The 26,285-nt window shown below is 62.7% G+C and overlaps 1 long non-coding RNA gene across 1 annotated transcript; it reads left to right on the plus strand.

Moving 5' to 3' along the window:
• The first annotated feature begins 20,435 nt into the window (after positions 1–20,435).
• Positions 20,436–25,094, plus strand: LOC133238832 (uncharacterized). Its single transcript, XR_009733652.1, has 2 exons — positions 20,436–22,723; positions 24,865–25,094. It is a non-coding gene; the product is annotated as an uncharacterized LOC133238832 (long non-coding RNA).
• The last annotated feature ends 1,191 nt before the right edge of the window (positions 25,095–26,285 follow it).

A 26,285-nucleotide genomic window follows, 5' to 3' on the forward strand; every position in this document is an offset into this window, starting at 1 on the left:
GCATAGCGGAGGCTCCCTGAGGCTTGGGCCCAGTGGGAGGCAGCCTCCCAGCCCCCTGCCGGCCGTGGCAGGCAAGACTGGACCACGTCCCCCATTTATAGAAGCAGAGACCGAGGCTCGGAGGTGCTCCCCAGCTGCCCAGCTCCTCTGCGCACTCTCCTAGGCTCAGCCTCCCCACAGTGATGATGCGGGGACCCCACTGCTGACAGGCAGGGAGCGGGCAGGGAGCAGGCCAGAGTGCCCAGAACCGTGGAAGGCAGGACCTCGGCCCGCTGGCATCCTGGGATGAGTCTGAGACCTCTCTGGGCCTGTCGGCCAGCTCCTGCTCTCCTTGGCTTGGATCCCATGAGGCTGAGCCCAACAGCAGGGCCTCAGGCGGCTCTGGCCCAGCTGGAGTTGACTCTGGCCAGCACCCCCAGCACATCTGCCCCCGCCCCACAGGAGCCACTGGTCCTCGTGGCCTCGGCCCTCCTCCCAGAAGCCACATCCTGGGAAGAAGCCCTCTGCTCCTCGCTGACCGGCGGTAATGGCAGGTGGGTGGGGGGTGCCCAGGGGTTGGGGTGGGGTAGGGTGCTCTGGGTGCTCTGGGACCAGGTTCTGAGCCCTGAGGAGCCCTGGGATCTGAGGAGGAAAGTGGGGGCTCATCTCCAGGGTGGGCTGCTGGGATGGGCAGAGACCTGACTGTCCCCCAGGACGGTGGGGCCGTGGGGTCAGCGTGTTTAGGGGTTGGGGTGGCGTGACTCCGTGGGGTCTCTCCCGCCCACCCCCCCTCTCAGCACCACTTCCCATGCGCACTCATGTCCAGGTATACAGACACAGGTGTGCTCAGACACAAACTGAACTCCTCCCATCCGGAGAGCTACCTGGGGGCCGCACACGCGCACGCACACACATCCACGCGCCTTCATGTGAACAGGAAGCCTCAGACACGCGAGCACGCAGTGAGTGTTTGTGGTCCACGCACACACACGCGTGCAATCACACTCACCTCTCTAAGGCATCCCCACACACCTCCGGGCCCTCAGCTCCCGCAGCGTGAGGACGCGACCCTCTCTAAGGCATCCCCACACACCTCCGGGCCCTCAGCTCCCGCAGCGTGAGGACGCGACCCTCTCTAAGGCATCCCCACACACCTCCGGGCCCTCAGCTCCCGCAGCGTGAGGACGCGACCCTTTCTAAGGCATCCCCACACACCTCCGGGCCCTCAGCTCCTGCAGCGTGAGGACGCGACCCTCTCTAAGGCATCCCCCCACACCTCTGGGCCCTCAGCTCCTGCAGCGTAAGGACACGACCCTCTGTAAGGCATCCCCACACACCTCCGGGCCCTCAGCTCCTGCAGCGTGAGGACACGACCCTCTGTAAGGCATCCCCACACACCTCCGGGCCCTCAGCTCCTGCAGCGTGAGGACGCGACCCTCTCTAAGGCATCCCCACACACCTCCGGGCCCTCAGCTCCTGCAGCGTGAGGACGCAACCCTCTCTAAGGCATCCCCACACAGCTCCGGGCCCTCAGCTCTCGCAGCGTGAGGACACGGACACAGAAACACACGTGTGGGATCACACAGGGGCCTTGGGACGCCTCACTGTGCGTGACCACATCCAGATGTGCATGTGAACACGTGTCCGTGAGCACACGCCAAGCACACACATGTGCACACTCTGGCACCCTCACTCTGCGGCGTGTGCTGGTGGCTGCCCACTCAGCGGGCACTTGGGCCCTACTCTGGGGCACTGACTGGGTCACCCGTGGTCACGGCCTGTGACACAGGAGCAGGAGCTGCAGGTGTGGACGGGAGGGCATGCCTCAGGCCCATTGTGGGTGCAGACTCTGGGTGCTAAACCCCAGGTTCCCCAAGCACACACCTGGAGGCCCCAGGGTCACCTCCCTGCCAGCCCCAGGGGGACCACCTCCTCGGGCAGTGACTCCTGTCAGACTGGAAACCAGCCCTGAAGAAGCAGCAGACCAACCCCACTGAATGTGACTCCACGAAAGGGCCTGTTACCCTCCAGGCTGTCAGTTCCTGTAAGTCCAGGAACAGTCACTCCAGATTGAAGGACACTAAATGGCCGTGATGACCAAGGGCACTGAGGGAGTCTAAACTGGACCCTGAGCTGTGAAGGCATCAGTGGGACACCTTGGAGCTGGAACAGGTCTGAGGGGTAGGGGGCAGTCATGCATCAGCGTGTCTGGTCTTCTGCTGCATAACAAACTAGCCCAACTGATCAGCAGCTTTGACAACAGCCATTTCGCTGTCCCTCGCTGGTGTCTGGTCAGGAACTCGGGCAAGGCTCAGCTGGGTGGCTGTTCTGCTCCACGTGTCATCATCTGAAGTCACTCAGCAGGTCTCAGCTGCCCTGGGGCTGGTCTGGGGAGCCCTCGTGGGGACAGCTGGAAGGCTGGGCTCAGACAGGGCAGCAGACAGGACTCAGACAGCTGAGTGCCACTGGGCGCCTCTCTAGTAAACAGACTTCTTCCCTGGCAGCTCAGGGTCACAAGAGAGAGAAGCCGTATGCCCCCTCATGACCTGGCCTCGGGGTCCAGACACCACTCCCACCATGACCTATTGATCAGGTGAGTCACCAGGTCCAGCCCCGCCTCTCACAGGACCAGGCTCCAGCCTGGTACTCTCGGCCGTGCCAGCCTCCCCCACCCCGCCAGCAGCCCCACCCCGGTTTACATCGTTGAAGGCACTCATGGGAATACTATTCGTAGCAGCACCGTCCTGAGAAATAGAACAGAACCACACAGGTATGTGATTCAGAATTTTCCAGAAGCCATAGTGAAAAAAGTGAAAAGAAGCCGGTGAAATTAACCCTGATATACTTTCATTAGCCCAATAGATCCCAAACATCATCGTCTCAAACGTGGTGAAAGCAAGCAGAGTCGCTGCACATCTTTGGAGCCTCCCGGCTCTGCACGCACAGCACCTCTCAGCCCAGTGGCCGGCTGCCCCCATTTTGGGCAGCGTAGGCCTGAGGGTGGCCAGAGGGCAGTCGGCCCTGGACGCCTGCCTTGCCTACCCCGGGGCCCTACATGGTGAGGCTCAGCCTGGGCCATCCTGTGTGAAGAGCTGGGCCACCCCTAATCCTTAAGAAAATAGCAAACCCAGCTCCTGAGTCAGACATGCAAACACCCACTTAGCATGATGACCAGGAGCCGCCCCCGCAACTCTCCACCTCTGGTTGGTGGAGGGGCTTCTGCTGAGTCCCTGGGCTCCCACCGGGGTCCCCACGGCACAGGCACACAGACACGAGGGCCAGACTGTGGGCAGGGGCTGGCAGGGCCTCTCCTGATGACCCCGCCCAGGCAGCACCCAGGCCCCCTGTCGCTCCTGCAGGCTTCAGAGTTTGTCCCAGAAGGGCTGTGAGGGAAGGGCAACGCCCCCACCCCCTTTACAGAGGGAGGAGCCAGGGGCCAGACAGGGCCCTCAGCCGCCCACTGCCACCTGGCCAGCGAGCAGAGGTGCTGAGCCTGAAGCCCAGATGTGGCTGACAACACGGAGAGGGGCCTGGAGGGGCAGAGAGGCCTCAGGCAGCCCACCCGGGCAGCAGTCCAGCCTGGGCCCCCTCCGACATGGATGTATTTGTCATCGTAGCAGACGTCAGGGCTCCCCAGGCGGCACTAGTGAAGAAGACCCACCAACGCCAAGGTGGGAGGTGCAGAGGTGTGGATTCCATCCCCGGGTCAGGAAGACCCTGCTGCCAACGCCAAGGCGGGAGGTGCAGAGATGTGGATTCCATCCCCGGGTCAGCAAGACCCCGCTGCCAACGCCAAGGCAGGAGGTGCAGAGATGTGGATTCCATCCCCGGGTCAGCAAGACCCCTGCGGGAGGAAATGGCAACCCACTCCAGTCTTGGCGGGAGAATCCCGTGGACAGAGGAACCTGGCGGAGTGTGGTGCACAGGCTGCAAAGAGTCGGACACGACTGAAGCACCTTCACTCACGCACTCGATAGGTGTGAAGCGGCCCCATTTATTTTTTAATATCCATTTATTTTCTGCGTGTGGGGGCTCAGCGGCAGCACGTGGGATCCCTATTGCAGCATGCGGCCCTAGTTGCCTGACCACAGATCGAACCCCGGGTCCCTGCAGTGGGAGCGCAGTCTTAACCACTGGGCCAGGGAAGTCCCTGACTTTTGAAATAATATATGTCTTAGAAAAATGTTTTGGTGCCCCTGCTTTACTGAGGGTCGGCTTTGCGGGCTTCCAGCCCATCCCTCCCCTGGCTCCAGAGAAATGACATTTCCCAGCCCTCATGGCCCCAGTGGGACCACCTGATCACATCCAGCTTGTGCCTTCCTGGGCTCTGCCTCTCACCCCACGCTGTTGACACGGGACGTTCATACAACCACACGACGTGGGCTGTGGTGGCCAGGCCACTGGAGGCCAGGGCCCCGAGGGCGGCCAGGACTGGATCCCTCGTCGACCCAGACAGACGTGGATGCGATCAAGGCCTCGCCACTTGATTCTGCTCAGCCGGGGTGTTTGTCACAGCCACCTGTCTCGTGCCACCAGGATCCCGTGGCCCGGGCACACGCACGCGTGGAGGACCACACATCTCACCCAAGTGCACACCTGCTCGGGGCCACACACGTCCGTGCACACAGGAGCCCAGTTCCCAGGCTGAGGATCGGGGGCCAGCGGGGCAGTTCTTCTCGGGCAGCGCCCACCCTGGCAGGGCCTGGACTGCCCAGGAACTCTCAGCCTCAATCTCGCCCCGTCTAGGACCCCCAACCGGAGCCCAGCCCTTGGGGAGGCCATGGACGTGGGGCCCTGGGAGCTCTCAGCCTCATGCCTGCCCCCACCCCGTCTAGGTACCTGAACCCCGGAGCCCAGCCCTTGGGGAGGCCCTGGACGTGGGGCCCTGGGAGCTCTCAGCCTCATGCCCGCCCCCACCCCATCTAGGCACTGCCCCCAGAGCCCAGCCCTCGGGGAGGCCGTGGACGTGGGGGCCCGGGAGCTCTCAGCCTCATGCCCGCCCCGTCTAGGCACCTGAATCCCGGAGCCCAGCCCTTGGGGAGGCCCTGGATGTGGGGCCCTGGGAGCTCTCAGCCTCATGCCCGCCCCCACCCCATCTAGGTGCCCCCCCACCGGAGCCCAGCCCTCAGGGAGGCCGCAGACGTGGCTCCAAGGAGTGGCTTAGCCTCAGTTCCTGGGTCAGCGTGTTGGCCCAGCCCTGGCCTGGCAGCCAGATGGTCGCTGCAACGGGGAGAGAAGAGCCTGACACACCGTTTCAAACCAATTTCACGGCAGGCCTCTGGAGAGCCCCGCAAGCTCCTGACAATCCGATCTGTTGTGAATAAATATGACAAAATTGCCAATTACAGGAGGGAGGCTTCAATGTCAGGCCAGCGGGGCTGGCCATGGCCCTGCTCCGGGGAGGCAGCCCAGTGGACGGAGGAAGGGGAGCTGGGCCGCAGCCAGACGCCGACCAGCAGGCACAGGCTGAGGCGGCCGGGGCACCCCCTGGCCATCGCCCGGCCCCCACTCCACAGCCTGGCATCTGGCCCCGCCCACCCTCTGCTGCCTCCAGGGGCCTGAGCAGGGCGGCAGCTCTCCTAGGCCCCTCTGGCGCCCTCCGGCTTGGCTCCGACAGCACCCTCTGGGCAGCGGCAGCTCCTGGGCCCAGGTCTCCAGTCCACAGAGAAGGCCCAGAGACGGGCAGAGACCCGCTCCCGTCACCCAGCAGCTGGACAGGAGAGAGTTCAGAAGGCGCATCTCCCCGCCTGCTCCGTGGTCCGCCCACCCCGCAGCACCACGGTGGCCCCTCTGGACGCCTGCTCACCTCCGCTCACCCCACCACAGCCCCCCGTGATGGGCCAGACAGCCCATCCGTGATGACTGCACCCCAATCCTCCTGCCAGATGGCCCAAGGCCACCCCTGCCATCTTGACATTTGCACCGAGGATGTGTTTTAACCAGATACGTACTGTGGCAGACGTGGAGACTGCTGCCATGAAAGAAGAATTTTTCACTCACACTTCCCCAGGGAAGAGGGCAGCCCCCCAGGGCCACAGGGGCCGCACCGGTGGCCGGGGGCAGGAGGAACACGGGTGGGGCTGGGCCCGGAGCCTCCAGTGCGGCTCTCACAGGGAGGCCTGGCTAAGCGGCCCGCAGTGCAGAGGGCTTAGGGCTGGGTGGGGACCAGAGCCAGGCTGGGGCTGGGGCAGGTGGCGGTCTCCAGCTGTCTGGCTCCTGGCCAGGGTGACCAGGGGCAGGGGAGTACTGGCCTGGGAGCCTGAGAGCCTGGGTGGGGGGTAAAGAATGTGGCTGCAATGTGGGAGACACAGGCTTCATCCCTGGGTTGAGAAGATCCCCTCTAGAAGGAAATGGCAACCCACTGCAATATTCTTGCCTGGAGAATCCCATGGACAGAGGAGCCTGGTGGGCTACAGTCTACAGGGTTGCAAAGTCAGACACAACTCAGCGACTAACACTTTCACTTTTCTGCAGGACCCAACCTCCACCCGAAAAAAGGAACGTGAGCAGGTGGACCCCTACAGGCCCCTGACATCTGCACCCCTGGGGCTTTCTGCCCCAGAGCTGCTTGTCTCCTCACTGCTGGGCTGGCATCACCCCTCCAGGGAAGGACCACGTCTCCCTCATCCCCTCACTCTGTGCAGATTGACTCTGCCCACCACATTTCCTCTCCTTCTGCTGGGGCGGGGGGTGCGCTCCATCTGCACAGACCCCAGTCCTAGCCCCTTTCACCCAGCCTCCCCCAGGCCTTGGTCCAGCCCAGGCCCAGAAAACGTGTGGACTTAGGTGAAAATAGCAGCCCCTCCTTGACCAAATGGACAGGCATTACCCACCACCCAAATGCTTTCTCTGGAAGACAGCCAGTGCCCAGTCCACAAAGGGCACTGAGTAAACGCTGGTCGCCGTCCCCACCACCGCCTGACCACCGGGACCCTCACCATCTTCACCATTAGCACTGGTCGCCGTCCCCACCACCGCCTGACCACCGGGACCCTCACCATCTTCACCATTAGCACTGGTCGCCGTCCCCACCATCGCCTGACCACCGGGACCCTCACCATCTTCACCATTAGCACCAGCGTCATTATCGTCTTCCCTCCTCTCTCTTGCCCACCCAAGTACTAACCAGGCCGGATCCTGCTTAGCTTCCGAGATCAGACGAGATCAGGCGTGTTCAGGGTGGTACGGCCTTAGACTCTACTCTCTTTCTCTCTAGTTTCTGAGTTCCCTGAGGACCAGGACAACGTCTCGTCGCATGGTTCTGGCACAGGACTTGGGGCCACATGGGGAAGTCCTACAGCTCAGGTTGACCTGGGTTGAACCCTGATGCGGGTCTTGGACGGTGGTGCAAGTTGCACACTGCACAATCCTACGAGAGCCGTTGCTGTGGTGCTCACCCACCTACCAGCTGCACAACGCCAGGCAAGCTACTTGAGGTCTCCAAGCCTCCATTTCCTCCTCTGAAAACGAGACTTGTCATTTGCAGGGTGTTTCTAGGCATGAATGAGCTGGTGCAGGTGACTCCTGGGCAGGGTGGGCACAGGGCAACCTCCAACTGATCTCTGCGTGCACCCCACAGCCCTCTGACCACCTGGTTCTCTGGGCAGAGACCCCTGCATAAGAGCCCAGAACCTTGGCCTGAAGCTTCCTGGTGATAGGGACACCCCAGGATACCCAGCCCTTCCTTCAGGGCAGCTTGTGATTCCCACCAAGGGGCCAGTCCGCCCCTGGGACCTTGCGGGTACATCTGCTTGTCCACTGAGACGGCCCATCTGTGGAGTGGGCCATCTGAGGGTGTCTCTGTGCCAATGACCCCATAAGAGGTCGCCCCCTGGCCACCCTGACACTCTTCGGCCCCACCCCACCTCCTCCCACCACAGGACCAGAGCCATCCTCTTTGTAGGAGAGCATTTGGAAAACCCAGAAAGCGCAAAGAGAAGACAAAACTTACCCCAGTCCCGACATCCTGCAGGAACTCCGTTAATTAAGTATAGGCACATGTCGGAGACGCCGCGGGTGCGGCTCCAGACCACCAGGAAGAGGCGGGCATCACAGAAAAGCGAGTCATGCCGACATCTCGGTTTCCCAGCGCAGATAAAAGTGTGTTTACCCTACACTTAAGTGGGTCTCTTAAGTGTGGTAAAAAACGACACACACGTTTATGAAAAATAAGCATTGCTAAGGGTGCTGCCCACCACCTGAGCCTCCAGGTTGTGATCTTTGGGCTGGTGGAGGGTTTGAAATAGTTCTAGAATTACCAAAATGAGACACTGACACGAAGTGAGCAGGTGCGCTTGGAAACATGGCACCACCAGACTCCCTGGACGCAGGGTCCGCACAGACTCTCAGTCTGTGAAAAATGCAGTATCTTTGAAGCACAGGAAAGCGAGGTATGTGTGTGTGCGTCGCTCAGTCGTGCCTGACTCTTTGCGACCCCATGGACTGCAGCCCGCCAGGCTCCTCTGTCCATGGGATTCTCTGAGCAAGAATCCTGGAGTGGGTTGTCATTCCCTTCTCCAGGGGGTCTTCCCAACCCAGGGATCGAACCTGGGTCTCCTGCATTGTAGGCAGAGTCTTTACCGTCTGAGCCATCACGTGCCTGACTCCTAAGTCACTAAAGCAATTCCATAGTTTAGTCAGAAAACAGCAAACAGCAGTCGCCCCCTGCCTCCCCAGCCCACCGCACCACCCTCTGCTGCTCGACCCCTCCCGGGCTTCCTTCCACTGCATATGTTTCTTGCATCATTACCCCCCTAATGTACACATAATTCTGCACGCTGCTCCCCCCTCGGCCTACACGGTGGACGCGTCTGCATGTTATGGCCCAGTCTTCGTAATTGTCACTTTTAATGACCATCTAGTATTCCATCGAGTCTGTGGACTATATTTTCTAAACTACTCCCCGATCATTGGACATTTCAGCTGCTTCCAGTTTTTTTTTTGGTCATTAAAAATAATGTTGCAGTGAATATCTTTAATCTAACACTCTCCCCCTGTTTTGGATAATTTCCTTGGAAGAGCCTCCCACACGTGGCATTACTGTGTCAAAGGTGCTGAGTGTTTCCACAATGCTGGGTTCACGCTCCCAAATTCCTTGCCAGGGCCAGCCTGGCTTCCAGGACCCCTGGCAAGGGGGCCCCATCTCGCTGTGCCTCAGTGAACTGGGGATCCTGATTTCAAGAGCATGCCTGCCCTTGGACGTCAGGGTCCATCAAACGCTGTCTAACTCACTTCACTTTTCCCATGTGCCCGGATCAAACGATGGGGTGGTCACAGGCTTGGAGCTGACGATGAATCTCAGGGGTGGGGGGAGGCGGAGGGTGTGATCGTGGTCCCCAGGATGTGCTGGGGGCCGGGGGCTGGGCAGCCACAGCTCCCAGCTTTATGTCTCTTCCCCCAGCCCTTCCTTCTTCTCTTGCTGGCTTGCTTTTCTCCCCGTTGGTACATGAACTCCGGGAGGTCAGGGGCTCTGTCTGTTTTACTCATTACTGAGCAATAAACCAGAGCAATTCCCTGCATTTATGTTGCTCAAAACACACAGTAAATGGACGGATGGAGGGATAGAGGGGAGGAGGGTGGGGCGAATGGGTAGATGTGTAGGTGAGGGGATGGGTGGATGATGGATGGATGGACGCGAGACAGATGAGTGAGTGGATGGGTGGATGGGTGGGTGACTAGGTGAAGGGAAGGGTGGATGGATGGATGGAAGAAATTAGAGCCTGTTTTAAAAGCTGAAAGGGACTGAGGAAAAGAAAGAAGCCAGGAGATGTGGTTACCCAGAGCTGAGGGAAGAGGGTGTCAGGCGTGGACGGTATCTGATGCCTCAGGACACAGAGAGGGAGTTGGTTTGCCAGGAGCTAAGTCTCTGATCTTAGAATTTTTAAAGAACTTTTTATTTAGAAGTAATTTCAGCCTTGGAAAAAGACTGCAAAATCATGCACAGGATTCTGGTTGGCCCTCAGCCAGCTTCTCCTCACAGAAGTGGGGTGTGAGTGTAAGCTGTGCCCCGCCTCCTAAGAGCCCACTTGCCGATGTCCGCTGCCTAAAGACGCCCACCACGGTCGATCTCAGTAATTACAGCTGGTTTGTGAAAGTCCTGATTAACGGTCACCTCCTGCCAGCCGGCCTGGGCGGCTCCTGCACCCCGAGTGTGGACCGAGCTCCTGACTCGGGTCTTACTCGAGAGTCGCCAGTCATCCCACTGACGCCCGTGTCTGGTCCCAGGACTCCATGCTGCAGGAACCGTCACATCACCGTCATCACCGTCATCCTGGGACAGCATCTCCGTCCTTTTGGTGATGCTATTTTGTCCAGAGCCCTGGCTGGCTGTTTCACAGGATGCCCCCAATGCGGCTCTGTGGGGTCTGCTAGTGATGGGCTGCAGTCAGGCTATGCGTCTGGGGCAGGAACACCCTGGAAGACGTGAGCAGAGGGACTTCTGGTCTTGCCCCTCATGGTGCCCCCGCACCCCGGACCCGGCCACATCTCAGGGGCTGCCCGAAGCCTAGGAGCACCTCTGGGCCCAAGACATGGGTGCCTGTCTGTGGGGGCTCAGCCTGAGTTTCCTCCAGGTGTCAAATGTCTTAGAAAGTGTGCTCAGAACCTCCTGCCCTACTCTCCTGCTTGGGCAGAGGGACGGACGGGTGGACCAGGGGCCCTTCCCAGGCAGGCGGCCGCAACCCCTTGGCTCCCCCGCGCCTTGGAGCCTCTGCCTGGCTTCTGTGTCGCCTCTCTCCCAGGCCTTCCAGCCAGAGCTGCGGCCATTCATCATGGCCAGATGAACACTGTCCCGAGCGGGGAGCCGAGGCCCAGGTGATGAAAGGCCCCGTGGGCCCCCACAGTTCCCAGGGGCCAAGCGTGAAACTCCGCCTGTGACAGGCGTGACAACCGTAACACACCTTGTGGGCTCATCTTTGCAGCTGGGCCTGGCTCACGCTTCTCCCGGCAGCCCCTGGGGGAAGGGGAGGGGGAGGGGACAGGGCAGGAGGGGCCCGGCCTCCGTCCAGGGGGAAACCGAGGCCCGGGGGGAGGAGGCACTCACCCGTGACATGGCAGCTGAGCCTGCACGGCCGCTCCGTCCCCTGCCGGGGCCTCCTTGCAGACAGTGGCCATTTCTGGAGGGTGCCCTGGTAGGGGTGAGCGGCGGGACCCCCAGAACCCAGCCTGGAATCTCTGGGGGAAGCGGTGTGGCCCCCTGAGCACCATGAGAACAGCAGGCGCTCAGAGCATGGAGCGGGCAGGAGGAGGGTCCTCGGGCCTTCCCGGGTGGGCGGACCGCGGGCACCAGGCCCCTTCACTCTGAGATCACCATGCCAGCGGGGGCGGCCAGGTCCCCGTTCTGTTGGTGAGAACTTCCCGCGGCCGCCCTTCTCACTTGCCTCTGTGGCCTCCCCCTGCACCTGACCCCACAGGGCACCCCCCCAAGCTGCCAGAGGCCTTATCCAGCAGCCGTGAGGGCCCCCGCCTGCCCCCGCCTGCCCGGGGACGGGCTGGGCTGGGGAGGGCCTGCTCATGCCACAGAGCCCCAGGCCAGGACAGGAGGCCGGCTTCCCTGCAGCTTCAGCAGGCCCCTGCCTGTCTCCGGGCCACGGCTCCCATGTCTGGAAAATGCAGGTTCTGGCCACCTGCAGCTCCCCTGCACCGTGCCGGCGGCCGGGGTCCCAGTCCCAGAGGGGCCGCTCGCTGCTTATCTGAGACCCCGCAAGCCCCTCCTCTCCTGAGCCTCCGTGTCTTCATCTGTAAGGTGGGAGGAGAAGACCCTCGAGGCCTCTAGGGATGGAGGAGACCCAGGAGGCAGTTGAGGAGCCGGGCAGACTCCGGGGACCCCTTCCAGCCCGGCCCCCACCCACAGCTGTCGCTGGGCGCACAGGGCTCTCTGACCTGGACTCCCCAGCGGGCTGCAGCGCCCCTCCAGGCCGACACATGGCCTGCTGTGGAGCGCCCCCCACAGCCCCTCCCCGCCTGTCTGGCTCTGCTGTGAGGCCTCTCACCCATCTGCTGGACTCAGATGAAACCTGCAGTGTGTTTCTTTTTTTGGTGGGGGGGCGCTGATCTGCTGAACACGGGCCTCTCAGCCAGCCTGGGGCTGCCGGCTCTCAGGGCGGCCAGAAGTCAGGGGTCAGGACAAAGACAGGGCTGGTGATGGGACCCTGCAGGAGCCGGGCCAGGGGTCTGGGGCCCCCGAAACTATGCCAGTGTGCGCCCAGCACTGTGCGTCAGTTACCTCACCCCTGGGGGGCACCTCACACCTCTGTGGTCCAGGCCCAGCTCTGAGTGCTCCCTCCCCCACAGCTGGCCGTCCACTCTCGCCAGGACGGCCGCTCAGCCGCTGTCCAGCAGCGTGTCCCCACCACCCTCCAAAGAGCCGGCTAGGGCCCTCCCCAGGCCTGGACAGCTGGGCTGATGCGGCCCCTCCCGTCGGCCCACTCCCTTCCACCTTCCTCTGGTCCCCCGTGGCCTCTGCACACACCCCCTGGCCTCGCCCAAAGGCCCAGCCCGGCCCGGAAGGGCTCAGCCTGCCCACACCATTATCCACATCTTGGCTTCATGAGACCCTGAGAAGTCGTACAGACAGGCTTGTCCATTAGCCTCCCGCATCCCAAGGAGCCCAGGTCAAGGGTTGGGAAGGGTTGTGGAACACCCAGACGTTGAGACAGGGTCCTGATGCCCATGCTAACTCGTGCTAACCCCGGGCTAGCTCACCAAACCAGGGTGGGGACCCCACGGGAGTTGGCAGGGGCACCAAGTCCATCCAAGGAGCCCAGCTCCCCTCCATCCGGCTATGTGAGCTTGCCCACGCCCATTCTCTCCCATTTCCCGTCTGTGGGATGGAGCACTGCTGTCCAAGGTCAGGGAGGGACAGTGCTCTGTGGGTCAGGGGTGCTCCAGGGTGCTCCCCAAAGGGCTCTTGCCTGAGAGGCCTGGGGCCACCTCCTCGCGGCCAGGGGACCTCTTACACATTCCAGCCTCCAGGAAGGTGGCCAGTCTGCCACTGGCCAGCTCCAGGGCAGGCCTTCCTTCCCCACACGTGGGCCCAGGGCTCCACAGGCCATTGCCTTCCACTCACGTTCTCACTGACCTGCCTGTGGCCATAAGCACAGCTGACCTGGCCCCCCCACCACCGCTCAAATGGGCTGGACCCGTGGGACCCGGAGGAGATGGGTAGGTGGTCTCCTCACAACCCAACCTAGAGTCCTACCTGGTGCCACGGCGGCCATGATGTGGGGAAGCCTAATGACCCATGAGAGCCAGTGCAGGGCTCCCGGCCTGACCAAGAGGGTGGGGGGTCAGAGCAGCCCGACCTCCGAGCTGAGCTCCAGAGTGGGACTGAGGCTCCTGGGACACCACGCAGCCGAGCTCGGGCGCCACCCAGCAGCCCCGGTCTGGCCCAGCATTGGGCACAGGGTTGCCAGCTACCCCGGCCCTGTATCCAGACCCTGAGTGCCCCCTGCCCACCATCTCCAAAGCACGGTCCTGCCCTCCTTCATCGAGAATGTGTGTCCAGGTCGTCTCCTGCAGCCTAGTGCTGAGGATTCGGGCTTCCACTGCAGGGGCCCGGGTTCAGTCCCTGGTCGGGGAACCGAGATCCTGCAAGCCAGGAAGGGCAAAAAAAAAAAAAAATGTGTGTCTAGAGAGAGTTTGGGGGAGGTCCCTTGGGGTCTTCAGCACTGGTGGAGTTAAACAGGACTGGTTAAAAACCAAGTTTGCTGAACAGGCCGACCGTCCACTTGGCTGTGTGACCCGGACTCCGGGCTCCGGGCCTCAGCGTCCCCAGCCACACGAGGTGGAGCGCAGCGCTCAGTCCCGGGTCCCAGGGCCGGTCGTTTGAATTCTGCCGGGGGGTGGGGGCGTTCCCTGCCCCCACCCCTCCCCGGGGCTCCCCTCGCTGTGGTCCACCCCACAGCAAGCAGTGCTTGCTTGGACCATCGGCTCCTCCCCGACTTGCTCCTCTGCCCCGGGGGTCACTTGGTCCTGAACTTGGGTGAGTGAGGTAGATAGGCCCTGCCCTCCCGGAACCGGGCGTGGCCCGAGTGTCAGCCCAGGACGGCTGCTCCAGGCTGCAGAGCTCGCAGCGGGCCGGCTGTGGGCGTCCGGCCGGCCACTGGGCCGACTGAGCCTTGGTTTCCTCCTCTGAGAACTGGGGACGAGAACTGGGCCTGCTCCCCCACTGGGGCCACAACAAGGGTTCACTGGGATCTCCGCTTGTTTGTGGCTGATGCTCAGTAAGCCTCTCAGCCCAAAGCCGCCTCCAGGCAGCCCCCAAGCACCCTCTACGTCCTCCGCGCCTGCCGCCCGCCAAGACTGCGACTTCCTGCAGACACATGCGGCCTTCTGCCTCACTTAGGGCCTGATCACGCCTGCAGGCACCCACTCTCCTGACCCCATCGCCTCTGGAGCTGCTGCCCCCTCCCACCCCCCAACACACAGTCCCGGCAGAGGCTGGGGAGGCGGGGAGGCCTGGGGGTGGGCGGGGCCCTGCCCCGGGCTCCAGGGTCCCTGACGCTGTTTCCTGCCACGCCACCTCATAGGTGTCCTACTCCCCTCGCCACCGCTGGGAGATTTTGCATCAGCTTCCAGGGAGGACGACAATCTCACTATATGGAGAATGGGCTGGTGACGGCTAATTGATTTTACAGCGGTACCGAAGGACAGACAATGAAAGTGCCATCAATTTAATCCACTATTTAATGGTTCCAATTTAGCCTCTGTAAATGCTCACTAAACTAATTTCTCTGGGTTCAGCAATCTGAAAAGCTATCATATCTCTAATCTCCTTCAATATATTCATCTGGAAAAGGGAATTTAGCCAATTCTGATGTGCGGAGATGATCTGTTAGCACAGTGTAAATGTTTATAACACGGCAATCGAGTTCGTTTATAAGGATATGAAAAGTTTTATTGGGGAGGGCACTGGAGTGGAACCGGTGGATAATAGGCAGTTACCCAGCAGGCTCTGGGCGCCCGGGAGCGGGCAGGCATGCAGAAAAATACTCGGATTTGCTCTAATCCCAAATTGTGAGCTAAAGTTCGGCCCAGTACACAATGCGCCAGGAACTTGCTGCACAAAGGAGTGGCCGCCGTCCCCCCGGCCCCGGCCTTCCCGCCAGCACGGCGCGCCCCCACCACCCACACAAAGACGGCGCTGAGTGGGGGGCTGCTGGGCCACGGGGTCCCCGCCTGGGTCTTCCCGTCCGGCTTCGAGAGCCCAGGGCTGACAGACACCTGGCCCTTCTCCTCCAGAAGGACAGCTGAGCTGGCGGGTCCCTCCCCGGCGGTACAGTCGGATGGGGTTTACTGGAAAAAGAAAGACGGCCAGCTGTTGTCCATCTTCACTGAGGATGGAGCAGGGACGCAAGCTTGAATTACCGAGTCGGGTTCCGGTTACCACAAAGGGTCTTGTCCCTGGGAGGGGCTGGGAGGCCTGACCTCCTCCATCCCCACTGGGGGCACCACTTCCAAATGACCTTTCCCAGGGTGGGTGCCCGGCAAAGGCTGTGGAGGAAGGCAGTCCCCTCCAGGACGCCCGCACTCCTGCCTTCTGGGACCCGGGACCCAGGTACCAACTGGGGGTTGCTGCGTGTGGAACTCCCCAGCTCTGGTGCCCTGGGTGGGTTGTTTATTTTTGTTTCCCATCAGTGAGGTTGCAGCTCGATTATTCAGCGCTAACGAGCCAGCCCGATCCACCCCTTGAGTGTGGTTTTGGGGTATTGTTGTTTTTCTCACATCCATCCTGTTTTTAAAGAAAATACTCTCTGTAGCAGCAGCACATAAATTAGGGAGGGCTAAGATCCGGAGAAATGCCGCTGCCTCCTGCAAACGTAGGAGTGACCAGGCGGCTTGTGGGCAGGCGGAGTGCACAGCCCCGGGGAGAGTGGGCAGGAGGCAGGAGGCCCGAGGGGCAGCTGCGTGAGCCTGGACACCACGGACCCTGGCAGGGCCGCCCCAGGGACCCCCCGAGGCCCGGGGACCCAGGTGGCCCATCCTGGGCCCAGCCCCACCCCGCCCAGGGCCTGGCTGATGAGGCCAGAAATCGATCAGCCACACAGCCGTGACCGCCAGTCCCGTCCCCCCCACCCCCCAAGAGCAGGGCCCCAGAGGGCAGGGGCCACATCTGGTCCTGGGGCCCCAGATCCTGGCTTGCGGCCTGGGAGGCACTGGGCAGCTTGGTGAGTGGGTGGGTGGTTGCGTAGCTGCGTGTGTTTGGGGGTGGGCTGGAGCCGGCGGTGGGGCACTGGTCAGAGCCGGGTGGCCTGGGCTGGGACCCTGGCCCTGGATGCTCCTCCCCCAAGGGGGGCTGGAGGAGATGCCGCGAGCACACAGCCCGGCCCTGAGGACAGGGACGCCACCCAATGGGCACCCGGGGTGTCTGGGCCAGGGTCCATGTGCTGCTGATGACTGGGGGCCCTCCCCACAGTCCTGGCCCACCTTCCCATCCAGGTTAAGGCAGCCCATCCGGGCCTACAAGCCTCAGCTCTTGTGCCCAAGAGCCAAAGTCAAGACTGGCCGGGGGGAGGAGCGGGGCCTCATTTCACACTAAGCTGACCACAGGAAACAGGGGTCCTGCACCTGGCCCCCGCCCCTGCCCACGGCTCACACACAGGCTCCAGGTCAGGCGGAAGGGGTGGGGGCAGGGACGTGGTAAGGGAACCAGGTCGCTCATTCTCCTTCAGAGCCTGGGCGCCCAGGGCTTGGGGGTCCACCTCCAGCCCACACCCCCCAGGGCTGCCTGCCTGGGCAAGGGCTACCCCACAGTTCAGGGAGGAGGAGCCACAGCTGCCCTGGGCACACACTGACCCTGCCACTCCCAGGGACACACAGGCGTCCTTACATTCTCACAGACACACGGACACACTCGGGTCCCATTCGGAGGCACGTCACACAGATAGCTACACACGCCTGCACCCTCACGCACACACACCTACATCCATCCACACGCACCTCAAGTGCAGGGTGTGATTTGGGCCTCTGGGGGCTGCTGCTCTGGATAAATATCCCAGCCAAGACCTCTGAGCTCAGCTGTTCTCTCCAGAGGCCTGGAAGGAGAGTTCCATCGGAACTCACCTGGAATCAGGTGGGTGACTCTGGGTGGCTCTCCCACCCCAAGCCTCTCCATGCCAGTGGATTTCCCGGGTCGACAAAGATGCCACAGAAAGAGAGAAGAGCCCTGTCCTCGGGGGGGGGGGGGGCAAGATAAAGGAGCTCATTCTCACTAGAGTGTAAGTGACTATCTTCCTGTGCCAGGATCTGAGTGGGAGGAGGGGGGAGGCCAAGGAATGTGGATGCCTCAACCCCATACCCTGGCCCCGGGAACTTGCATCTCTGGGTGGGAGCACACCAGGCCTGTGTTGGTGGGAGGGGCCCCAGGACCAAGACCAGGTGGGACCAGGAACCAGTCAGCACCTGGGTGGCCCCTCACTGCCGGCTTTTCTGTTTGGAGAGATTTCTTTCCCTGAGCTCTGCCTGAGCTACCTACCGCAGTGCCCAAGTACAGGGCAAATTAGCAGCGACAACTAGCTCCAGACCCCCCTCCAAGAAAGGAACGCCAGCTGGGCCTGCAGTGAGTGTCCACCACCCCAGGGACCCTGGGCCCAGCCACCCCTGGCCAGGCCCAGCAGTGTGGCCCACGGAACTCAGCTTCCCGGCACCCGGATAGTGATACCACGCGCATAGGTTTATGACGATAAGGAACATTCTTTCCACTGTAAATTATATTTAACATTCCACAGAACTTTATTGCATTTGTGTTTGGGTTTATGAAAAAATCTGTATTTAACTTCAAGGCCTGGTAAACATCTTTGCTTATGTTGTTCTGCGATTCCTTATTTGAGTATTTCGATTTAATTTCACAGTTCATATACCTTAAAGTTTTGGCGTTCCCCGCCTCCCTTCCCCACTCGTTCAGAGACGTCAGCCTGGCCTTGCCCGGCCCAGGGTGGGTCCACGGTGAGGCAAGGCCAGGCCTGGCCCAGCCCCATCCAAGGACCCCACCCCCCCGGGGTCTCGTTGTGAGGTGGCCCACCGCCCCCGGGCAGAGTGTCAGGGTGTCTCAGGGCCTCGCGGGGCAGCCTCGCTGGGCAGCCGCTGGGAGGAGGGCGGCCGAAGGGCAGGGGACAGAGCAGGAGGCCAAGGCCAGCTGCACGCTGGACCCACGGCCTCCGAAGGCAGGAGTGTCTGCAAGCGGTATTGTGGTGCAGCCCACTGCCCGCTCTGCGGTCTCAGCCACGCTGCTGTGTCGGGGAGGGGAGAGGAGGCAGCCAGGCAGAGGCCGGCCACCTCAGACCCGCATCTGCGGTCTCAGCCATGCTGCTGTGTCGGGGAGGGGAGAGGAGGCAGCCAGGCAGAGGCCGGCCACCTCGGACCCGCATGTGAAGAGGACAGCACCGCGTGCCCCCAGCCCTGAGCCCTGCAGCCCCGGCCCAGCGTCCCCTTCGCCTGACCGCTCTCGCTGCATGGCCAGCGCAGGGGCTGGCCCCTCTGGCCTCCGCCTCTCCCAAGGAGGCAGGAGCAGGCCATCCTCAGGCCGGGCCAGCATGCCTCTGCCGAGACCTGCCCTTCACCTGCTGTTCTGAGTCCCTGGGGATGGGCAGGGGTGTTGCGTGCGGAGGGGTGGAGACCCCAGGAGCCTCTCTGCCCCAGGCTGGCAGAGCACATGGGGAGAGGCTCACCTGCTCCTGTTCCTCACTGGGTCCTCGCTTACATCACCTCTGTTCTCAGCCTGAGTAGGAAAATCTCCTCCTGGGACTTCGTTGTCTGGAGAGCCCTGGGTCGGGTGAGGACGGGGCAGCCCGCCCGTTTGAGCCCTGGGTCAGGGGAGGACGGGGCGGCCCGCCCGTGTGAGCCCCGGGTCGGGTGAAGACGGGTCAGGGGAGGACGGGGCGGCCCGCCCGTGTGAGCCCTGGGTCAGGTGAGGACGGGGCGGCCCGCCTGTGTGAGCGGCCCTGACTCGGGGCACCCTGGCACGGGAACGGGGCTGCCCCGTGGCCTTCTCCTTCCATTGGATGATGATGAGCTGGCGTCTGGGCCCCTGCTGGCTCTCCAGAGAGGGAGGCTGGGGTCCTGGGGTCCCCAGGATTCACACCTGAGCCTCTAAGAGGCCCACTCATGTCCCTGGAGCCCCACACAGCTCATCCTCCCCCATCGGCCCATCCTTTTGGGGACCCGAATTCCAGGGTGGCCCCAGGCAATGCCCCCACCCCCAGACCCCAGCTCTGTCCCACCCGCACTGCCCAGCGTGACCTCCCGCCCCTGGTGTCTCAGGAAACAAACCGTCCCTGCCCCAGGGCCCTGCCCCTGCTCACAGCGGCCTCACTGCCTGGCCGTCAGGGCTGGCAACAGAGACCTGGCAGGCCTGGCTGCCCCAGTGTGTGGACAGACTGGCAGTGCCTGAGGGCCACTCCCGGAACGGGTGAAGGGAAGGATGGTGGCTGAGAGGGCCAGCCAGTGAGCCCAGCGTCAGGGAGCTTGCCCAGCAGCCGTCAGTGAGACGCAAGCCCTTCACGCCTTCCCAGGCAGGACCACAGGGCCCTCCACACCAGGTGCTCCAGAGGCTCCTCCCCGACAGCCTGCAGGGAAACCTGGTTGCTGCCCCTGGACTCAATCACCCTGCATTTCTCCACGGCTCCCTGGGAGCTGCCGGTGAATCAAACCACAGAGTGGGGCCCTTGCCATCACCAGCGACACAAGATGCCCCTCCGGTCAAAGCCCCGCCCTGGGGCCACCCGGCCCCATGGCTACTGCACACAGCCCTTGGGTGGGGCGTTTAACAAGCGGGCCCTGTGGAGGCCCAGCAACAGCAGCTCCAGTCGCTTCGCTGAACTTCAGCCATGTCATTCCCAAAGGATCTGAAGCGTTAAGAGCAAGATAACAGCTAATCGAGTGAATGTGGAGAGAAGCCAGAGCCGAGGTCAGGGTTCACAAGTGCATGCCATGGAGCCACACAGGTAAAAACAGACGGTGGTTTGACTCTGAGCTTCCCAGGGGCCAGGGCAAAAAGGGAAACACACTCCATTTCAATGAACCCAGGGCAGCACCCACACGAGAAACGGCAGCCTGGCAGCCGGGAGGACATTGCTTCCCCGTCCAGGAGGCCTGAGACACTCCCAGACACGGTGGCCCACGGTGGACCTCTGCAGGCATGCAGGCCCATGGAGGGGATGCCAGCCTGAACGTGTGTCGTGGGCTCGCCAAGGAAACCCATGTGGTTGCTGGTGTCAGCTTCCCCATCTGGAAAACGGGCACTGCCCCCTGCCGTGGTGAGAGCCGGGAGGGCCTGGCCAGGGGCCCAGCTACAGCGGGCAGTGCAGCCACGGTCCGGGAAGCCTGCCGCCCGCCCGCCCACCGCCAGGCAGGATCGCTGCGCGTGTAATTTAGCGTCATTGTTTCATCAGTCACAAAATCCGAAGGGAACAACAAAGACATAAATACCCTCTCCCGGGAAGCTGCTGGACTGTGCGTGGGCCCAGCAGAGGGAGCGTGGGCCCCGCTCCCCGGCCGGGGGGATGCCTGCCCCCTGGGGCCAGGTCAGGCAGAGCTGGGGCTGGGAGAGGCAGAGCAGGGGGCGCGGAGCCCTGAGCAGGAGACAGCCTAGGAGGGCAGCAGGGGGCCCTGCCGGGCCTCTGCTCCGTCTCTTCACAGACTGGCTCGCGCCCCAGGAGGCCCCAGAAAATCCATGGCCTGAAAAAGCAATTCAGATTTCACAGGCTGCCCGGGGCGTGGGCCGGCCCTGCCGGACAAAGGGTGGGTAGCCTCGGAGGTGGGGTGGGTGGTCTGCACGAGGCAGATGCACCGCTGGGGGTCACGGCGTGGCAGAGGGGCCCCAAGCGGTGGCAAAGCCTCTGAAGGAGGAGGCCCGGCGCTCTGGGGCCCTGACTCCCCCTGGACCTCAGCCTCAGTTTCCCCCGCCTGCAGAACAGAAACCTCCCCCGGGGGTGTCTGCGGGGCAGGGGGCCTCCAGCTGTGCTGAGCGCGGGGTGGGGGCAGGGCCGCGATCGTGGCCCGCAGTCGCCGTGGCGACGACTGCGGTGAAAGGCGGCGGGCTGTCCCTGGAACGCTGCCGTGTGTCTGCGACTGTTGTGTGACACCCACACTCTGCCAGGCTTGTTTTCAAACGTTTTGTTCGCCGGCGCGAGCGAGCGCACGGGCTCGCCAGCCTCCCCTCTCCCTGCCAACCTCGGGGGTGGCACCGCAGCTTCCAAAATCTCATTACTGCCGCCGCCTCCCGCTCTCCGAGGCTCCCTCCTCTGCTGCCCCCGCTCTCCTTTCGGAGGATAAATTTCTGTAGCAGCCAATTACAGCCGTTTGATGTGCGTAATGATGAAGCCGTGGAAATTGGAATTGACACCTTGGAGGATCGCGGAGGGGGGAGGCCGGGCGAACACGGATCCGGCATCTTCTTGGGGGTTTTCTCCCACTGACGTCGTGGCTGGCGGGCCGACTCGGCAGGCGGGCGGGGGGCGCGGCCGGGCCGACGGGGGCTGGGGCAGCCCCGGTCCTAAGCACCGATCAATTACAGCGCAGACAAGCCAGTGTCACATGTGATTCACAATGTCAATTTCATGCTCGTGGTAACCATTTAAGAAAGAGCTGGGCCGGTTTTACATTTGATAAGAAATCAGCGGCGTTTGTGTTTGTAAAAAGACGGATCACAGAGTGTGACAGGTCCCAGAGATTGCCAGGCGGCGTCGACGGCCGTCTGGAGTCTGTCAGGGGCCCGCAAGTATTTATTTCAAATGGGTTTCCCCCTGCCGCCCCCCACAAGCCGGGATGTGAAAATAAACTGTCAGTCTCCATTCACAGCTGTACAAGCTGGAAATACAGAGGATTTTAGGTTAAATTGTCAGTTAACAGAATTCAAAATAGAAAAAAGAAATGGGCCTCGCTGCCTTTATTGCACATTTTGATAGGAAGAGTCATCTTTGCGTCTGGAGGGGTGGAAGGAGCCGGTGGGATCGAGGAGCCCTCCGGAAGGGCCAGCGGTGCCCAGCTGACTTCCCGGCATTCGGGAGGTTTAGGGTGGTATCGGGGCTAATTGGACAGGAGCTGACGGGGTATCCTGGCCTGGCCCTGCTCTCTGCCAATTTGCAGATTTAGTGTCTTCAGGAGCGTGGGCACGGCTAATCTGGCCGGGAGGACATCCTCCGGTGCGCTTGGCTTCCACGACGGATGGGGAGTTGCCTGGGGGCCCGCCTCTCGGACTTGGGTCTGGACAGGAGCCCACGGGCTCTGCTCGGACAGGACGCTCCTGCCCAGCTCAGGGGGCATGGACGCTCGGGGAGGCTCCGCATGCCCCCTCCTTGCAGGAGGAGTCGACACCCAGGCCTTGGGGCCGTGCCCACAGGACCCATGGCTTCTTACCAGCCTAGTCCAGGATGGAGTCCGTGGAGCTGGCCCCACAGTCCCCCTGTCTGATGCCCGGAGCCGTGTCTGGCCGGGGGCGGGGCCAAGGGGCCGCTGAGGGCCTGGCACTGAGACCAGCAGGCAGGCCCCCTCGCATCTCCAGGGCAACGAGCGCACAAGCTGTCTGGCTTCTCCGGTTTCCAGGCGCCAAGGCTCCTTGGCACCAGCCTGGCCTGGCGGGCGGGACTGCGGGCCCCAGGAGGTGCTCGCTGGCCCAGGGCATGGCCTGGACTTGGGAGCCTCCGTTGTCTTATCTGTGCAACAGGGATAGAATGGGCGCTAAGAAGCGGGGGCTCCAGCGAGCTGTGTGACCCTGAGCCCTGCCCCTGCTCTGGGCCCAGCGACAGAGGTAAGGCTTGGCCTCTGGACAGCAGGGGCTTGATTTCAGCCAGGGGAGGACCCCTCCCCAGCCCCTCCTGGGAGTCAGATGGCTTCGCCCACACAGAGAGGCCTCTCTCCCAGGGACCTTGGTAGGGAGCACCGAGAATTCAGGACAGCCGCTCTGATGGCTCATAGACCTCAGGAGTGCCACTGAACAAGGGCCTCCGGCCTGCAAGACGCCAGGGAGGGGCTGCACGGGCCAGCCACATCCCCAGGGCGCTGGCCTTGCCCTGCCCACTGCTTCTCCATGGCCTGCGTTTCAGCCCCTCCACACCTAGACCTCACCCAGCCTGTGGGGCCAGGCACGTGGGGACGCTGCCCACTGGGGTCAGGGTGCTGCGTGCACAGCCCCCCACCTGCTGCCTCTGGGGCCCCTGGGGGGCAGTGCAGCCCCCGATGTGCACGCAGGGCTGTGGGCCGACCCCCAGGCTTGCGTCCATCAGTGCTCGGGCACCACGCAGGCCGCTCCCGGGGTGGGGTGGGGGCGGAAGCCACAGGAGGCAGGGGCATCTGCAGAGAGACATGCTGTACCAGATGGAGAGCAGAGTCTGGCCCCACGTCCCAGCCACGTGGCGTCCCCTGGGGCCGGCTGGGCAGGCGGCCCACCACTCTGCCCCGGCGAGCAAGCGGTGGAGGCGGCCTCAGTCTGGGCTGACAGGCCAGTAGGCTGTATGCACGCACTGCTGCCCCACGCTCTACAGTGTGCAGACGGGCCAGCCTCCCCTGTCCCCCACCCCGACCTCTCAGGAGCTCTCCAGGGTGCCCTGGTGTCCACCAGACAGAGGAGGAAACTGAGGCTCGAGATGGCAGGGACCCGGCTCAGGACTCTCAGCCGCCTGACGCCCAAACTGCATGCTCTTGGACCCACCCCCGTGGCGACCCTGACCCGGGCCTGGAGAAGATGTGGGTCCCGTCTCAGCCACCGCAGCCCCTGCGCCCTCGTCAGGAGCCCCGCCCTCAAGGAGGAGGCGGTGAGGGGTTGGGGGAGCTCCACAGAGCTCCATGGTTTATGGACCAAAGGCAGCCATCGATCTGTTAAGAGCTTCTGCACTTCCCTTCGATGGGAAATATTGTCCTCTTGCCCTGGCCAGCCGGAACCCCGGGCAAGAGGCTCTCTCCTCAACACCGTAAATTTCCATCTGGGCCGCGGCAGCCCCATGCAGGGTGGGCCGGGGGCCTGCTATTATGGCTCCTCGGGGTCAGGCCTGCCAGAGCTGCTGGCCCAGAAAAGATCACTCCCTCCAAATGGTCCCAGACCCACACCCAGGACCCCATGTCAGACCCTTGGCAAGTCTCCAGGGACCCTGGACGCCCTGGAGCAGCGTTGACCAGGTCACTCCCTGACCCACAGCGCTACAGCCAATCGGGGCCAAACGCCGTGGGGGCTCCCGGCCACCGCTCAGCCTTCCAGGGCTTGGCCTCCCTACTCCGTCTAGGCACCTGGCCCTCTCGTCACGGGAACCCGCCACCTCTGCGACCCTCCCGGGGGCCTCCGGGACTGCAGGTCCAGAGCCCCACCCTTGGGCGCCCCCACCCCGTACTCTGACCCTGAGCTCCTCCCTGTTTGGGGGTGCGTGCCCCAGAGTGAGACAGGCTCCTGGGGCAGGGGACAGGATCCAGGGTCTCGGGAGGTCCCTCCCAGGCTGGCTTGGGGCCTGGGAGACACACAGCCAGGACCGCCAGGTTTCCAGCTCATCAGAAGGGAGCCCATGGGTGTCGGCCTGTGCGTCCAGCCCCAAGCCTCTGACCCGATGGACAGGAGTGGCGCAAGCGTGGGCCTCACCTAGGCCCTGCCCGCCCTGGTCGCTCTGCCCCAAGGCGGCCCTGGCAGGTGGGTGTCCAGGGCCCACACTGAGCAGGTGGGGTGGGGGTCATCCACAGGCCAGCAGGCGCCTGACACCCCAGCAGGTGGCCTCTCCTGACACCCCTGCTGGAGCCTCACCCGGGGCCAGTCAAGGCTGGAGGGCCAGGCCCCGCGGATGCGCACATCTATGGAAGGGTGGGAGGGACGAGCCCGACCTGGGGGTCCCGACGCCTCTGGGCTAGGAGAGAGCGACAGGGAGAGGTCTGAATTCTCTCAGTCCTGCATCTTTTGATTCTGATTCACAGAAAACTTGCTGTCTTCAAGTGAAGCGATCCACACCACCCAGAACACTCAGTGCTGAGCAGCCAGCACCTCCATCCTGCTCAAACCCAACTTCACCACCCGGAGGGGGCCCACAGCCCATGACGTCACTCCCAGCCCCTCCCCGGGAGCCCCAGCGCCCGGCATCCCCGACCCGCCTCCTGTCTGCCGATTCGCCCGTCCCGACGAGTCACATAAATGGAATCGCACACTCTGTGGCCACTTTTATCTGCCTTCTTTCAACTAAGCAGCATGTTTTCACCTTTAACGTTTTCATTTGGGGAGAATGTCAAACCTAGAGGGAGATTGCAAGAGTCGCACACGCGCCTCGTCCGGAGGATTCGGGTTGTACCTGTCGGCCTCAGAATGAGGACCCCCAGGCCGCAGCGGCTGCTGGATGCTTGTCTCCTGAGTCCTCCTCGACACTCACAACTTCGGCCCCTGTGGAGGCGGCAGGCCCGTTGTTTCCCAGGAGGCCCCTCCATCTGGGTTGGATGGAGTTTCCTGGTGATAAGACTTGGGATGGGCGTTCTGGCAGGAAGGTCGCTGGGTGACTCTGTGTTACAGGAGGGCACACAGGGGCCTGTCCCGGCCTTAGTGAGGCTCACTGTGGTTAGCTGGGTTTTCAGCCATGACCCCAGTCTCCCATTCTCCCCCGTGGTCAACGAACACGACCTGCTGGGGAGATGCTTTGAAACGATGTAAAATCACACTCCTCACCCAGCATCACTCACCACTTTTACACCCGCCGCTGGCTCTTGCCAGAATCAATGGTCGCTGTGAAGGTTGACAAATGGCCCCTTTCAAACCCCTGCCCCTCCTCCCCTGGTGATTATCTGTTTATCTGCGTCGCTGTGGACGTGTGGTTTCTATTTCACTCCGTGGGTTATAACCTTGTTACTTATTTGATGCTTGAATTAGCCCGGTTGACCAGCGGGCACCCCTTGGCGCTGGCTCCCAGGTCCCCTACTTTCTGAACAGACGTGCCTGGCTCAGCCTCAGTGCCGCCCTGGCCCTGGCCTTGGCCAAGTAGAGGCTGGTGTTGAGGAACCAAGAGCCAGGCGGGAAGTGTGCTCGGAGCCGCTGAGACGCTGCTGCTCCAGGCCTCCCGGAGGTGACAGGCAGAGCGTGGCGTACTTCACACGCGCACGGCGCTCCTGTTGATTCTTCATCCGTCTGCATGTCGCAGAACCGACTCCAGCCCGACAAGTGGCGCGAGGACCAGCTGTCTGTCTGCCTTGCGTTGCCCCGGTTTGGAAATGAGAAACCCGGTTCCACTGTCCCGACAACGCGGCCCGTCTCCTGGCCTCACTTGGACACCCTCCTCACAGGGACCCTGACATCACCAGGCCACTTTCCCTCTGGGCGGGGTGGGGGTGGGGGGGGAGGGAGAAGGGGGAGGGAG

The sequence above is a fragment of the Bos javanicus genome, chromosome 25, assembly GCF_032452875.1.
Source record: "Bos javanicus breed banteng chromosome 25, ARS-OSU_banteng_1.0, whole genome shotgun sequence".
Lineage (NCBI taxonomy): Eukaryota > Metazoa > Chordata > Mammalia > Artiodactyla > Bovidae > Bos > Bos javanicus.